General features: G+C 43.5%; 1 protein-coding gene across 1 annotated transcript in view; it reads right to left on the bottom strand.

Annotated features, from left to right (window-relative positions):
- The window catches only part of dagla (diacylglycerol lipase, alpha), a 43,660-nt gene extending 28,581 nt beyond the window's left edge, over positions 1-15,079 (bottom strand). The window contains exon 1 of the mRNA XM_071917204.2: positions 14,400-15,079. The gene's annotated coding sequence lies outside the window, so the exon portion shown is untranslated. The remainder of the gene's footprint in view (positions 1-14,399) is intronic.
- Between the last annotated feature and the right edge of the window lie 650 nt (positions 15,080-15,729).

Here is a 15,729-nt window from a genome sequence, read left to right as displayed (position 1 = left end):
CTTAGGCTGTAATATGTACAGCCTATACTTTAGGCAGGGCCCTCTTTTTCCTTGTGACTTTAACTTCAATTTGCTTGGATACTGTAGCCTCAATGCAGTGCAAGGCAATTATGGCTGGTAAAAAAAACAACAACATTGGTAATCAACATTACATCATAAAGCAATATGAAACAAGGCTGACTGATCATTAAAAACAATAAAATGTTAAACTTTCAATTAAAACATATATAAAAAACAAAATCTGTTAGCCTAAATTTTGTCTAATATGGAATATCTTCACCATTCAGATATCAAGATATCTGTTAAGCTTAAAAGTGAATGCTGAGTTTACAAGATCATACTCGCATTACATGTTATGCATTTTTATCTACAGCAAAGGACTCAAATGTTTTTCATTACTAAAGACAAAACTTCCAGGTGATCCAAGACAATGGCACTGAGGATCACAGCATGGCTTCCAGTCGATCCTAGTATGATTTTGAAAAAGAAAGAAATAAAGACTGAGTTGGGGACTAACTGCTTCTTGTCTCTGTGACTGTCTCTCTGCTGAGTCAGATGTGTTATGTGTTTTAACTCACTCATTTTGCTGTTTTATTGTTTTTATAATGTAGGCTATGTAACCGTTTTGTCTTTTATAATGTTTAATTGCTCTGTTATTGCTTCTTATTTGCTGCTGTCTTTGCCAGGTCTCCCTCGCAAAAGAGATTCTGATTCTCAAGTGGACTTCCTGGTTAAATAACGGTTAAATAAATGAAATAAATAAAAATATATACTTATCAGTTCAATAGTTCCAATCACACTTATCCTTGCATAACAAGCTTAGGCTACCTGACAGAAATTCAGACAAATCCCTGTTTTGCTCCGCAGCTCTTCCTGTTTTTCATACTCAGCTAGTCTCAATTATGACACATTAACAGTTGCATATAAGGTGAAAAAGTTCATTAGGGTTGCAGGAGTTCTATTCTTATGTAGCAAGCTTAACTTCCTCATCCAAGTGAAGGATGATTTGTGAATAAACTAGACAGGTAGGGATACATAATTTTCATGAAAGATTTAGATGTTGTGAGCTAAAAAGAACTAAAGACATGCAGGTTTATTTAGGCAAGTCAGGTTTGAAAGTGTCAAATACCACACTCCTCTACCAATGACAGCAATTAGAAAGTGAGAGTATAGGCTTATAATAGGCTTATAACCTTCTCTGTCAATGTCCCACCTTAAAATAGACAAATAAATCGCTCAACAGAAAATAGAAAAATACATCTCTTTCTCTTTCTCTCTCTTTCTAAGGACTGTCAAATCCTAACCAAAATAACTGGATGAAATAATAAATAATTCTTCCAAGTAATAATTTAATTAATTTTGTTTCAAAAATGTTAGCAATGGTGATGGTGAAGCATGACTGGACACTCTTGTGGACTGTTGCAATATCTGAGAACATACTGATGATATTTCAAGATTTACAGACAAGAAGACTGGACACCTTTTGACTGCTGGACCATGACACAGCAGACTAATTCTACAGTAACTCCACCCCTGCGCTCTAAAACTATAATTTCCAAGTGCGTGAGTCGCGGCCGAACAAATTTTCGCAACCTCGTTTAACTTTTGCACTGGCCGTTGTGATGAAACCCTTGTACATCCAATAGGAACGACAAGGGAGGTAGCTGGCCAAGAAGGGAGAGAAAATGGAGGGAAAATCACTCTAACAGTATTAAGATTTCCTGAACACAAGTCTGAAGTTGTATAAGGGCCTCGGTAGAAAAGCTGTCTCCTGGAGACATGTTTCTAACCAAGTGGGTCATACCAGGTGTGTGTGAAAATGCAGTGGAGGTTAGCGATCTACGACCACTGGATGCTATATGTTCATTTGCCAAGGCACATTGTACATTTACACCACTAGCTAGATGCAATTTTCATTCATTCATTGGCTATTTATGGTCTTCTTATGTACACATTACATGGGGTCATAGATTTTGTAAATGAACTAGGAATGGCTGCTCTCCCCGCTTCTTGAAAACTCTATTTTTTCACATTACCCCGACTTCCTTAACATCTAGTCAAGAGTTGCTCTGTGCCCAGCAGCGAGCGCCAAGCAAACCGTCTCCTATATGAAAGACGCATAAGACTTAAGATCTGTCAAATTGGGTTTACGATATATATGGGTGTGTGCACAGCATTCCTGCAGAACCAATCATTTTGTACAATTGTGAGTAGGACCATGTTATGTCCAAGTGCAATATATCGCTTTTTTTTTTCTCTTATGTCAAATAAACATATTGATCAGTGAGAAACTGTCATGCTTGTAGAATATTGATTTTTACTCTGAATAGCCACAATATGATTTTTAGAATATTTTGAAGTAGTCTGAGTTTTATTGATGCACTCAGCAAATGGGCTGGTAAACAACCAGGGGAAGCTGCTGTAATCAGATTTTTCGAAGGCCCCGTAACTTGCATGCTTATTTATTTATTTATTATTATTTTAGATATGAATCATAGTTTGTGTTATTTTTGCCTCCCCAAAGAGCCAGAATTTATACTTTGTAATGAATGTTGATTCAATTGACGTATTCCTTGCTCGCAAAATTCTAGTGATTATTTTCATGCTCTTTTGGTGCTGGTAGGTCTGCACCGCCTATAGTCAAGTGAAAAATAGATCTTGTGCCAGAAAATGTTGCCCACCCCCGAAGTATGTTGAGGGAATTGTGATGCTGCCTGTAGACTGTATGATACACATAGAGAAAGGCAATAAGAAACCCTTCAATTCAGTTATCGAGAAGGCATTTGCACCAAATTTGGACCGCAAAACCTATCCTCAAGCAATAAATATATTCAGTTCAAGTCCCTGAAGCTGCTTCATAGCTCACACCAAATGCCCTGCTGTTTGTAACCTTAGATCAAAAGACAGTCTAAACGTCTAAAACCTGACCTTTAAGGCAACTGTACCACATAGGCTGGGCTGAAGCTGCAGTCCCTGACTCCCCTATGATAGTGCTCTCTCCACTCTGCGTACTGCATGACTCATACAAACTCTCACTCTCAACCACAGCCAGCGATTCCATCTGAATCCGAATGACATGTGTTTTGTGAAATGGCTGTGACAAGTCCCTGCATGTGAGAAATGCTTTTGTGCTCCACACAGCGTGCGACTGTGTGCCAGGCCCAGGCCCATGTGATGTAACAACAATGATGTAACAACAATGACAGGGCTCCCCGTCCATCTTTACGGCCTTGTCTTTTACATAGACTTATTGAAACACAACAGGGCATAGCCTAAGGGCATGCATCGCACCATCTGACATGCTTTACGGAGTGTGATTGTTTTTGAATACAATGCATCTTCCCAAACATGCTATGGCCTTCTGAAATCAACGATAATCCTAGATATAACAAATGAAGCTGCTCAGCTTTCACTTCATTCAGTCAGCACACACACATACACACCACTGCTAAAACAATGAAAACTCACCTGGCCCCATTGCTCAACAAAACAATAAAATACAGAGCATGTACAGCACTAGGGCTACAACTAACTAACTGTTACTTTCATTATTGATTCATCTATTGATTATTGTTTTTCAATTAATAGATTAAACATTTTGTCTATAAAATGTAAAAAATAATGACAAATGGCCAACACAAGTCCAAAGTGATGCCTTAAAATTTAGTCTGACCAGCAGCCAAAAAAAACAACAAAGTATTAATTTAAAAATGATATGAAATGGAGGAAAAACAAGCAAATCTAACTAGCAAATATTTGGTATTTGTGCTTGAAAAATTAAAAAACGATCAATTAATTATTAAAATTACAATCAAGTAATTATCTTTTGGTCGACTAATCGATTGATCAACTAATCGTTTCAGCACTACAACAACTATTCTATATATCATGATATGTTAACAAGAGCCACAGGTACTGTCTGGAACTGATACTCGACTGTGCACATAAAGCAAAGTCAAGTCCCATCGGAGCTCAGCCCAGCTCTCTATTCCATTTTACAGACAGCAGGTTGATCTGGTAAGGCAAACAGCAGCTGCTCCTTTACTGGTAAGGCTAACCTACTCTTCTGTCTCACCCACAGCAGGTCTGCTGTAGCAACTGCAGCATATCAAGCCAAGCTGTGATTGTCTCTATTTAGCCTGACAGCAGACAGGAGAATGCCAGCTGGAGAATAGCAGCATTATCTTATACTGTATACAGTAGTTTCAATCACACTGTACGTTAGTTATGTTACCATAACTCCAGATTCTATGAGTATAGGCGTAGCCCTCTAAGAGCTGTCGCTATTGGGTTTATCCCTCTCGCGCATGCGCAGTCTGAAGATTTTCTTTCCTGCCACTTACGCTACAGTGGCTACACAGGTCCTCAACTATAGAATATACAGCGTCGGGACCTGAGCTCTGCTCCCAAAAGCCAGTAATTTCTTCGGCCAATGTCAGTGGAGCAGGGGGCCTAAGTCTTAGAGGGCTACGCATATACTCATAGAATCTGGAGTTATGGTAACACAACTAACATTCTATTTTTCGTATAGGCTTCGCCCTCTAAGAGCTGTCGCTATTGGGTTAACGGCGAAGCTGATGTAGTCAATGCCCACTGAGACACCAAGGACCACAAGCAGATAACATACACCAGTTCACAACCCTATAATGCGAAGCATAATAAGGCAGGAAAACACCGGCTGTGCCATGGTTGACCTCATGTCAACCTTGTGTGGGAAAAAAAAAAAAAAAGGCGAGTGATAGAACACTCGCTCCACACAACACTGCCGTTGCAGAATGTGAGACGTTGATTACGTATCGTAATGATCCCTCATGCAGCCCACGAATCCGTGATGATTGGACTGGGGGCGCACCGTTTGGCATGTGCGTAAAAACGCCAGATCTGACAACGCGTCATCTGCGGTCTAGCACGTTTAAGACTGAATGAGTCAGGGAGGACTCAGACACATCGCGCAGATAGAAACGGATGAAAGGGCACGGAGAAGCCCAAGATGTCTGGCACCGCCATCCCTCTGAGGAGGGCTGCAGATGATGACAAGGCTATCGTGGAGTGCGTCCGGACGCCCTGCGGCGGCTCAAAATGCTCAGTGGGAGCATAGGCGGACTGGCTGAGAGGAAACTGTTCTTTAGAGAAAAGTGGTTGGCCCTGGAGAGGGCCGTTGTGTTTCCTTGGTTCAGCTACATCGAGACACACGATCCCCGTGCCCCGTCATTGCCACTGACGCTGCGAGGTGGCTCGGCAGTCGGGTTGGACCAGGTGCACGCTGGCCACCGGTTCTTCCCGGGGTGGCGTGGGGCCTACTGAGCCGCGGCCGCCGGAGGATACCGCGGCGGGGGAGGAGGAGGTGGTGCCGCTGTATGCTGAGGCGCAGCTGGAGCAGCGGCTGCCGAGCGCTCCTTTTTGGAGCGAGCATCTCGGCGCTTCTGATGAGGCTGAGGTGCAGCTCTGCCCCAGAAGGTGTGCCTCCTCACCCTTTTCCGCTTCCTCGGCTGCTTCATGCAGGTGAGCTGTGGCGCTTTGGAGGAGTGGTCCAAACAGCCCATCGGGGGATATGGGACCATCCAGCAGCTCCCGTCTGATGCGAGGGGGAAGCTCAGACATGTGCAGCCAGATATTTCTCTGCATCATAGTCTGCCACGCCATAATTCTAGATGAAGCCACCGTTGTCACCGTGGCGAGAGTCAGGACAGCTGTCATAGCCTTCCCGATGTCTATGGCTAGCTCTGGGGAAAAAGCCCCGGGCTTAGTGGCCATAGCGGAGACCGCTGAGGACAGCTATGTTGTTCTGAGCTGCAGCAATCTGAGCGGCACACTGGTGTGAACGGTCAGAAAGGCGAACGTAAACTTGATCCCGAGGAGTCGGCGGTGATGGCTTGCGCTTGCCGAAGAAGGTTGCCTTGGGAAGAAGGACGGAAGCTAGGCTCTGCTCTAGCGGCGGGACAGCGGGAAAACCTTTTTCCGTATCCCTATGGACTCTGGTGAAAGGCTCGTACCTGGACACCGGCGCTCTCAGTTTTCCGGGATCGGAAAACGCTGCCTCCATGAAGGGCTGGAGCTCCATGAAGCGAGGCCACAGCGGGGGACGTTTGGCCGGCGGCTCCTGGTCGTAAACGTCCCTGCCTAAGAGGTCGCGAGCAGGTGCAGGTTGTTCTGCCGGCATTGCGATGCCCCTCAGATCTGCCGCCTTCCTGATGATGGCCGGCAAGTCCTGGAAAAGTCCTTTGGCGGCCGGCATATGGCTGGCAGACTGACGCGGAGAAGGAGAGAGCCGCTGCAGCGGAGCTCCTGGCCGCGGTGGGGAGGGGGAGAGCCGCAGATGCGGAGCCCCGCCCTCGTAATCAGGCTCCAGGTCTCCCAACGGGGAGACGGGAGAATCGAGAGGAGAGCCCAAGATGGAGGGAGCCGAGCCGTCGGGGTCTTCCTCTGGGATTTCTGGGAAGTCGGATTTCTGGGAATCTCGTCCTCCGGAGAGACGCCGCCGCGGTCACCCCAGCTTCCATCACCGCCGTCCTCCACCCGGAGCGCCGTAAAGGCGTCTGCCCGTCGCTGCAGCTCCTCCGCAGGCAGGCGTGCACAGAACTGACAGGCGGCCTGCGGAGTTAGAGCTAGCCCGGCGTGCTCAGCACCGAGGCAAGCCTCGCCGCAGGGGTGAAGATCTGACAGCAGGATGTAGCCGGTTTGACAGGCGGGGCACAAGCGGACAGCTTCAGAGCGGTCATCTTCTCTTCTGTTCTTCACTTGTTGACTGCTTGACGCTGAAGAAAATTTGGGAGCAGAGCTCAGGTCCCGACACTGTATATTCTATAGTTGAGGACCTGAGTGTAGCCACTGTAGCATAAGTGGCGGGAAAGAAAATCTTCAGACTGCGCATGCGCGAGAGGGATAAACCCAATAGCGACAGCTCTTAGAGGGCGAAGCCTATACGAAATAGAACCAGACTGCTCACATTTGTAGCGTCAAGCCGGCTGTAAATGGGTCACAGCTTCTTCATTTTCTATCACATTCTCTCTCTTTCTAACCCCCTCTCCTTCTTTCACCACTTTAACCAAACTCAAGAGGATGAGTTCAAACAAATTTACTTTGTCTGGCAAACATCTCAGCAGACACAGGAAACAGTAGACAATGAAACTGGTTTGAGAACAAACAGATGAGTAGTGCTGAGGTAAAGTCGCATTATTATAACATGGCAACGCAATGCCAACTCCAGATTCTTGTAGATGATTAGTAGTTACCATGACATAATTGTTCATTATTCTGAGTTTGCATTTGCACTAATGAAAAACAGTATAACCTATTTTCAAGAGTTCAGCAAAAAAGTTTTAAAAACAGAATGTAAAAGAACCACAAATCAAAATGCCAAACTTGAAAGATGAATATGTAGCTTTTAGTCCAACAATCAATCAGGCCTTATCAGTTATTTAGAAATCTCCACAGAGTTACAAAATAAAAGAAAGTAAAAGTTTCTAGACTGTGTCTAACACACTCTTGGATGTGAATAAGTATGAGTCTAAACCTGACGAGTAATAAATCAGCATTAACATGATGGATCTCTAATGGCTTCATTTTCCATTTAGAGGAGACCCAATGGTTTGGATGGGGTATGAAATAGGTATGGTGACTAGATCTCAAGACTGAAATAGGAAAGACTGGAGTCGGGAGATTTATGCAGATATGCCATTGCTACATTTATATTAACATTCACATGCACAAAGAATTACTTAACCAACCCATAACCAACTTACTTTTAGCTGCACCATCTGGAGATCTGTAACTATGACCATGAATGACAGAGTAAGGGGTAAACTGTACCTCACTTGCCAATTAAGTTCAATTTTAATTAAATTAATTTCAAATTAATTTAATTGAAAATTAACTGAACTGAATTGTAACTGTGGCCGTGAACAGATAATAGGCAGTCTAGCCCTTGCCGCAACTTTATCAAAATTAGATAAATTTTGTTCACATCAAGTTTTACAAATACTTTTTAAACCTCTCCTTTGTGCTAATTATTTCTACTGAATTATGCCCGTACAGCCACCATTTGTTATAGACAAACAAAGATCTTGGCACATTTAATCTGGAATACAAAAAAAACAGGATGTCTGGTCACACTAGAAATAGGGAAGCTGTGCCAGTTTAGAAATTAGTTGTGCATTTACAGCAATTGATTGAACAAAAGTTGAAACATTCTTCCTCTTTTCCTGGGTCAACTGGGTAATACTACATATATATATATATATATATATATATACGTGTGTGTGTGTGTGTGTGTATGTGTGTATATATATATATATATATACACACACACACACACACACACATATATATGTGAGGTGAATGATGTTTTGACCTGACAAAATGAAACATGATGCAAAGATCATCAATGACATTCCATAAAGCTAGGTGGCACCTTCTGGAATCCACAGAACATCATTGGCAAGTGGCATAAAATACATATTTTTGGTGCATTTTGACTAGCCTATTTAAAAAGGAGTGAGGTAGCACATCTAAAATGATACTCTGCACTGATGCTCTGAGCATGTTCCGATGAAGACTTTTCTTGCCAGAACACGTGTTTGCGAGTTGTGTGCGCCAATAAATAAGTGAAATGTGACTGTTATCCAGTCATTTTTTCCCAAATTTGGATGTACTTAACTCCTTTTTGAGTAGTCATATTGAATTTGAATGTTTTCAGCTCAATACTCCTCAAACAAGAATTCCATTTTTGAAGTGTGTTCTCATTGCCTGGCACAGAACATGTTTTTGGTGCTTACCTAGTCAAGCATGGACAGGAAATAGCCACTACTTAACTAAATTTCTACATTTTATCCATGTTCAGCCTACAGATACAAATCCACTTCAGGCCATTTATGGAACTAGATGTAATCAAAAGTTAACTGTATGCTATTATTATTTGTGTTTCACACCTTGCTTCATGTTCTCCCTTGATATGCATGTGCCACTCTTCGCACATTGCAACTTTAAAAAGGTCAGATGGAGAAAATCAGCCTTCAGCAGGATGCACACTGGAGGTGAGAATATGTAAATTAAGGTGTGTCCAACAGACAAGACAAGCAAACTCCAGCCATGACTTAAGCAAATGAAAACACTATCTGACTTTCACTTTGGCTCTTTTATGGTCTTTACAATATGTCACGCACACATATTAGGTTTATGAAGGAAAATATATGAAAAAAAACATATCTATGAAAAATATGGACAATCATGATCACACTTTCCAAGCCTCCGTTGGGAGGGATGACTAAACCAGAGCATCGACCTTAGCCCACCTACAACTCTGGGCACTACTTAAAATCCTTGCTGCACACACTTGGCTGCTCTGTGCATACTGCAGCTCAATCCACAGTAGTGACACTAAACCTAGTGCAGTCTGAATCACGACAGCTTACAGCTGATTACTTTTCACTGAAAAGTAAACTGTAAATCATCCCATGTTATGCCCCTTTTTGCAGCAGACTAGTGACCCGAGAAATGTGCAGGTCAACCATCAGTATGACAGGGTCAGGCCATGAAAGTCCCTGCAAAATGACCCTTGATAGAGTTCAGGGTTGAGTCCCGGGTCAAACTCTTCTTCGCTTGGCGTGAAAGTTCAGTGCTTAACTCACGTTGTGGGGCTGCGCTTTTTTGGCTCTTTGGCCCATTATTCTGGCACAATATACAAGGCTGGTGGCTGTACAGTGTCAATAGTTGTGTGAAGCTTTCATGTGGTGAATGAATAAACAAAATACATTTTGTGAGTTCAACAGAACAATGCCTTGAGTGTCATGTTGTCTGCCATGTTGAACACTGAATGTAAACACATGCTTTTGGTGACATTTAAGCTGACAGCCCATAGAAAAGTTATTATTAAGGAAGTGAGCAAGCGGGTCTGTCCCGGGTCCGGTATGAATGTTTCATACCAGTGACATTCCCATGTTCAAGGTGCGGTGACAAATTGCTTCCTAGATAGGACAGACTCAGATAAGCCTACTGTACTACCGTAATATTCCTAGGCTTGTGTGTGAAAAGGTTATTAGTGAAATATTAGAGAACAGACGGCCATAGTTTGACTCTGATGGCAAAACTCCAGTATTGAGCAAGGGGATACAGGCATTCACTTCCCTGTCCTGAGGGCAGGTTGTTATGGTGTGAGATTTAAGTTGCTAGGAGAGACAGGGACAGCGTCAACAGGACAGCGAGAGGAATTGGATTGGCATGCAGTGAGACGTCGGGCACGATCCTGGACCGCCAGGCTACTGAGAATGTCTTTAGTCAGCGCTGAGGTTAAGGCGGGCTGGCAGGAATGGCGCGACTGCAGCACGGTCCCATCTCTCTCCGTCCGTCTCCTCTGCTCTCAGTCATGCATCCATCTGCTTCAGTCTCTCCCTCTTTCTGCCTGGGTCAGTGTTACACTCAGCTCAGATCCAGGCTCTCTCCAGCACTTGTCACATCCCTGGCTCTCCTCCCGCTGTCTCTAATCCTTCTGTCTTTCTTTTTTTTTCTCCCTTCCCATTCTGTCATACTACGGCAGTATTCTGTCCATCCTAAGGAATCTCGCCCTCTCCATCTCCCATCTCGCCCTTCTGCCTTTCTCCTCTTCTTATCGTCTTGCCATCTACATGCTCTCTCTCCCCTCTCCTGGTCTCCTCCCTCACTCTACCCACACACTCATTCAGTATTCATATTTTAGAGGACATTTATGAGCATGAAACCGAGCGCATGCATCTGCACCATTTTCAATGCTGAGGAAACCTACATTTTCTCCTCCAGCCTTCCCTCTCCCCCTCCTCTTTCTTATCTAGCTAATCCAGATTCTGGTTTTGGCTTCATGTTGCTCTTCTTTTTTTAGACTGAAAGCCATGTGCCACTCACTCCTACTCTCCCTCTGCCTCTTTCTCCATCTTTTTCTCCCACTGCCACCCACTCAATCCCTTTCACCTCTTCCCACTCCATTCTCTCTTCTTTCAGTTGGTGTGATAGCATGTGCACTGCAGAATGCATGTGTGTGTGTATGCGTGCATGAATGTGTACATGTATACAGTATGTGAATGTTTTGTGTTTTGGGGGTTTTAACATATGTGTTCTGTGTATTCCTGCTATAGCTCGTGTACAAATTTGTTTGTGATTGTATTTGATCAGATACTGAGAATAAGAGCTGCAGTTTTGATTGTGCAACACTTTACTGCAGCCATAAGAGTAAATGTGTTACTTTTAGATGGCATCTTCATACGCTTGAATTGTGTCGTTATCTATGGATTGCTTTACTGCAGAATAACAGTGAAACTTAATTGAATTCAAGTCTGCGGCTAAACCATAGATTTTGCAATACACTACAGTCTGGGAGGGGGCACACACACATACATGCACATAAACACACACACGCCCACAAACCAGTTAAAAACAGCAAGGCTAATATAAAAGGTGGCGTACAGTTAGCCATTTCATGATATTCACATCTGCATCTGCACAAGACACAGGGAAAAAACATTGAATATAAAAGTCCTGTACATATTCTAGCTGCATTTTAGAACTGAATTGGATATTACAGAAGGCTATGATGAGGATGTAAGTCATTCACGAGGAGCAAGTGTCAACCGGACGGCAGCAGCAAACTCTGATGTATTTGGGGTTTGGTATTGAGAAAAAACGTTAATCACCAGTTCCATGAACTTGCGTTTCAAGTTCCACTTCTGTCAAATGAACCCAAAGGTCACTAGAGCTGTTGGAAGTGATTGTGCCCATTTCCCATTTTCCCATATTCTCTTGTAAACTATATTGCTGCCGTCAGACAAAAACTTTAATCTTGAGTCAATTATAAAAGCGTCCTGTGGTCATGAAATTTACTCTGCACATCGACCCTAACCCTAACAAAATAAACTTTGACCAAGTAAGAAAATGGAGAACACTCATATTTTCATGTGACAACTGGGTTTACTATCTGAGACACAAAATTCTAACTGTGGGATGTTTTGAAGACCGCAATGCTTCAAAACAGATTTAATACAACCATAAAATCTATGAAGACAATTCAATTTTCATTGTTTTCAAGATGCAGCTGAATGTTATCCAGGGTCTTTGAAGGTCTTAAGGATCATTATAAGGATTAACACAAAATTAATACAATTTTTAGTCATTTATGCCTGAGCTGAATATGTAATTCAAAGCACAAGTGTAACACTTCACCCTTATCAGTCCTCAGTAAGTATACCACAGATAAAGGAAGGGTGTGTTCCCTAACAGAATGAGTACAAGTGTCCTGAACATTTTTCTTAAAATGCTGAAGAATTGGATATTTCCATTCTTCTCTGATAATCAGCACACACTGCCATACAGAAGAAATGTTCAGATCATAGAAACTTTTGGCACCAAATGTATGTCCATGGTCCTTCTATTAGATTGGTATTTATTCCTGGCTTGGTTACACCATAGGCCTACCATGTATTTAGTGGGTTTATGTGATTAGTGTGCATTCGTACACATACATTCCTGCCATATCATGGTAACTACATAATATTCTTGACCCAAACACTACCAATGCTGCCATCCCTGATTTAGACGTGTGTTAAAATAGGCTTGCTCACATTTGCTTTAAATTCAGGCTGTGGTCAAAATTATTATTTGAGAAAGGAATGGGAGGAATGGGAGATTTTTCACATTCCTACAGAAACCATTTTGGACTATCATAGATTGCTAAATTTGTTCCAAAATTATCAACACTGGTAGCAGATTTAAACATCCAGTATACTGAACGAGTATCTATTTTGTTGCTTCCTCGTAGTTCTTAGGCTAGCTAATGACATCCAACCACCAGCCCAACGTGCTGCTAACAAATCAGTTAGTCAACAGTGAGGTAGAGGAGCCGGTTTTCTGGCACAAGAGGACGTGAAGTAAGAGAAACCCATACAAACACCGCCAGGAGAAGACAGAGACAACATGTGAGCCGGGAGTCCAGGGAGGCAGCCGGTCTCTGTGAGGCTGCAGCCTCCAGGGATATAGTGCAACCAAGTGTAAACACACTGCTGTTCACGCTCCTCTACCTGGCTGGGCTTGGCTATCTAGACTGTCCCATTTTTCTACAGACTGAGCCACATCTGATCCCAGGAAAGCTACTCTTTAATCTTGGTCACCCCTAAAATAGAGTCACTCAAATTAGCTAATTTTCCATCAGTCCATGATAAATGTGACACTTAACAGTTTTGTTGTGTTTAGTATTATTTGTTTTATTTAAATTAGATCATGTGTGTTGAATAGGCTGCCTCTTGCCTCATGTTAGAACATGTTCGGTCTATGACAAGAGCCTATGGTGTAGAAATCAGTCTAAATTCAGACAGGTAAATAGTAAAAGTCGGGATATGTGTTTGGTTATCAGTACTTTGTGGTCCAATACACATCAGTGTGCCATCAACAGCATCTCCGCTTGGGCTAGAGAGAAGCAAGCTCTGTTTTATCTGTTTGCCTGTTTGTCATAACAAACTTCAACTAATGCTTATGCAAAACAAGAACGTGAGAAATCTAAATTGAGTGCCATCTCATGTGCAATGACTAGTCTTTCTTCATGTCTAGTCTTCCCTATTTCCTCTTTCCTAATCTCTAGACTTTCACTGTGTTTCTCAAAAATAAAATCTTAGCACCATCTCAGACTGAAATGTCATGCAGGATGTCTTGTGAGAAAATGAATTAGGTTTTCTATTATTACTATAAGCCCCCAGAGAAGTTCACAGGCTGTCAGGGGAGCGCTGACACTCTCAAACTAAACGACTGTGAGTGACCGGCACATGTTGCAAAACTGACACCTCTTCCCCTGGTCATTTAAGATGAAGCACTGCTTATTAGTGAAGGCTGTTGTGCTTCGAGTGGCTTCAGACATTACGACACATGGGGAGAGGAGAGCCACACATTTGGAGGGCAGTATAAAAAAATACATAGATTTTCTTTCAAATATTATCCACAACTCGAAATCACATGAAGATGAACGCCTTGAGCATCAGTGACAAATGATAAATGGGTGTGACATTCCCCTTGCTGTTGCTGTAGCAGGTTCTTATTAACATTAAACATGCCGCTATATATGAGCAGCCAAATGAAAAGCATATCACCCTTGACGGGGCTTTACGGGTCTGAGCAGGCTGCTGCTGCCGTGCAATAATCACAACAAATGTGTGATTCCAGCACGGACGGCGGCAGCAGTAGTTGTCTAATCTCATTTAATCAGGACAGCTGCTTAAAATGTGGCATCCTGTAGGCCTAATGGAGATGTGGCCTAAGGTTTTTTTTTTTTGTTTTTTTTCCCCCACACATCTTAAAGCACCGCTCACACGGATGCATCAGGTGAAAGCCCACTCACGCTGCCCTACATTAACCGGTTTTCGGGTGTCAAGTCCCCTCATCCCGCCGCTCACCTGTATTTTGACGATGCCTTGCCAAGACCCACTGCATCGGCTCCGTTCGCTCTCCCATATCCTTCTGCTGCCGATCGCCTCAATGTCGCTCTCCCCGACCGACACCGACCGGCTCAGGGATAAAAAATTTAAAAAAAATCTCAAATGTAACCGATGAAATGATTTTCTACTATACAGACGTCATTACAACGGATCGCACCGGGATCCGGATGAATGGATCCAGCGGCATCAAAGGATTCAAGCGTCCTCGGGTATCCGCCGGGTCTCAGGCAAACCCGATGGAGAGACACATGCCATCAAACCGCGTAACGTTAGACGTTAAGTCGTTTTCTACCCGCTGGAGACTGGTTTGATTCCCGGGTGGACTGCAACACGTCGTCGGCTTGTGGCAGTTCACTGACTGAGTGTCTTTTTCACGTCTCTTTACCGGAGTCCGTCATGATCTCTATCAAAAAAGACAGTCCCTCGAGTTTAAAGAACTAGACAAACCCGTCGATCCGCACGTTAGTAGCTTGTGTATGCCATCAACCGGACAACTCCCGAACCCCAGCACGGATGGCAGCTAAACGGCAGCATTTCCCGAGAAAACTGGCACCACCCCCCGGACAACATTTCTCCCAGAGAAAGGTACGCCGTGGCTATTCCCTTTTTCCATTCCGCTGCTGCCTCCCGAACGTCGAACCACCACTGCGCGGTTTACGTAGGAAATTTACGTCGTCTTTGACCTTACGATAGAGCCGATCGAGATTGCGTTGTTTACGCACACCTGATTCGGTTCTGTACATGGCAGCAAGTGTTGGGATCCTGCAGCGAAAGTGCGCCACCGGTGGTTTGTGAATGTCAAGGAATCACCGTGGGCGACTGGTTCAGAGAAATAAGTGTTTGGCGAGAGATTACAGCCTCATCAAGAGTCCGCTGTCAAAAGTCACCCAACCGGACCTCGGTGCCGATGCCTCCACAGGCTCCCTAAGGTCCTCATACTTAGCGGAGCTCACACTCAGACACTGTCGTACTGTATGCTGTACGTTAAGCAGTGGACAATTCACAAAGGCTTACCTAAAAGAAAAATGCATTTATGTGTTCTTGGTTATGTCACTATTGCGCATGCGCATTTCAATCTTGGCTCAAAGCAATGTTCGTTACCATGGCGACGCATTAACGGAGCAATGTGGGCAAAACCAGGCTTGTTCGGGAGTCCATAAAACACGAATTTCACATTATGCTGGAAAAACATACAAACCTAAATTATATACAACTATCGAACATTTAATGTGGTTAAAAGTGACACAATATTTCTAAAAGAGTTACTTAACTACGCATGTGCGCGACG

Source organism: Centroberyx gerrardi, chromosome 1 (genome assembly GCF_048128805.1).
Source record: "Centroberyx gerrardi isolate f3 chromosome 1, fCenGer3.hap1.cur.20231027, whole genome shotgun sequence".
NCBI classification, from domain to species: domain Eukaryota; kingdom Metazoa; phylum Chordata; class Actinopteri; order Beryciformes; family Berycidae; genus Centroberyx; species Centroberyx gerrardi.
This window is presented reverse-complemented; position numbering and strand designations above follow the sequence as displayed.